Source organism: Lygodium microphyllum, chromosome 2 (assembly GCF_053477565.2).
Source record: "Lygodium microphyllum isolate KBCC chromosome 2, Lygodium_microphyllum_v1.1.10, whole genome shotgun sequence".
Classification (NCBI taxonomy): Eukaryota; Viridiplantae; Streptophyta; class Polypodiopsida; order Schizaeales; family Lygodiaceae; genus Lygodium; species Lygodium microphyllum.
In genome coordinates this window covers 64,651,856-64,653,586 of record NC_141136.1, presented here as the reverse complement: position 1 = coordinate 64,653,586, position 1,731 = coordinate 64,651,856, and the positions used below count along the sequence as shown (strand labels likewise).

At 41.1% G+C, this 1,731-nt stretch overlaps 1 pseudogene; it reads left to right on the top strand.

Annotated features, from left to right (window-relative positions):
• The first annotated feature begins 324 nt into the window (after positions 1–324).
• LOC148039823 (uncharacterized) lies at positions 325–1,465 on the top strand (annotated as a pseudogene).
• The last annotated feature ends 266 nt before the right edge of the window (positions 1,466–1,731 follow it).

Here is a 1,731-nt window from a genome sequence, read left to right as displayed (position 1 = left end):
ACATTTGAATGCAAGAGCTTGGGTAAGGAGTTATGTTGATGTCTTTGAAGCTCAAAGTTGTCAAAATTTTCCAACAATGGGTGACCTCCTTCACAAATGGAATCCCTAGAAAGAGTTGGTGGGAAGGGTTTGAAAAGAGACACCTTGAATTGACTTTATGAGTTCCTAAGAGCTTGGACAGGTCAAGAGCTATCAATCTTTGCCCAGAGATTGTCAAAGGCTTCCATGACAATCTACAAACCTTGTACAATTTACATGGGTATTCCCTCCACAAATATATGGAATGTTGATGAGACTAGTGTGCAAGTTGGAAGGAACAAAGGAATGTGGGTGCTTGCAAGTAAGGGATCTAAATTAGTTTATGGCATCATGCTTGATAGTAGTAGGGAGTGGTTGACGATTTTATGTTGTGTCAATGTAGCTGGCCTTACTTTACTTGGATACTACATATTCAAAGGGAGAAGGATAATGCAAAACTACCTACTAGAGCATGAAGAAGAAGCTATCATGTCCATGCAAAATAAATATTGGATTATCGGTCAATGGTTCAAGGCATGGATTGATCATTTCAAGAATATTGTCCCAAATCTGCCATCTCCATGCAAACGACATTTGTTGATTGTGGTTGGTCATGGTAGCCATACAAGATTGGAAGTGGTTCAAAAGGCCAAAGAGTGGGGAATAGATATTGACCCTCCCCTCACATACCTTGAATGCTCTTCAACCCTTGGATGTGACCATCTTAAAACCCTTCAAGAGCAACTTCCAAGAGGAGAGGAATCTATGGCAAGTCCGCACCTTCTCCACACAAGAAAACAAGGGGGCATTGGCTGGTGTTGCATCAAGAGCACTAGCTCTATCTTGCATTGAAAGCAATATCAAATCTGGATTTAAGATAACTGGCATATGGCCTCTCAATCATAATATTTTTTATTTTTTACATCTACCTTGCCCTAACATAAATATCCATGAAGACACTAAAGTTGCATGTGAACAAGCTCATTTGGATATATGCAACCAAGTTTCAAGCACTCCTAAGCCTCAAAGCATAGGCAATGAAGTTTCCAATCTAGGACTCAAAGACATGGAGGGTGATGCAAGTGTATTGCTCAACAACTTGCACGATAGAGTTGATGAGAATGCCCATGTTGGGCACAACAACAATGCAAGCATCATTGATATCCTCAATATACCTAGAGATAATGCCACAATTGGTTGCTCAAATGGTGAGACCTTTGTGGATTATTCCAACTTCCTCATAGCCACCTCGAATCAACACATTGAGATAATGCTTGCCAAAAACTTTAAGAAAGCAATGATTGACCCCATGAAGGAGGAAAAGCGCAAAGAAAGGGAGTTGAGGAAAGCAAAGAATTTGGTTGCCCTTGAAGCAAGGAAGCACCGACGTGAGCATGATCGCTTGGCAAGGGCTACAAGGAAAAGATGGCAAGCACAACAACCTTGATTTGAGCAACATCTCATATTAGTCTATGGGAGGGCAATGCAACATCCAACTTGCCAATAGTACAGCATTTGCATGTGCCGACCATGGCACAAAGAATGAATCAAGCAATTCACCTTCAGTCACTAAGGGAGAGGAGGATGAGAACACACCTCCTTGCTGATCCTTTAACATCCACTATAGATTAGTGATACATGGACCAAAACTATTTCCTTATCCCTTTTTGTAGCCTACAAGCATTGATGTAGGGACCAAAGTTCCCCTTAAAT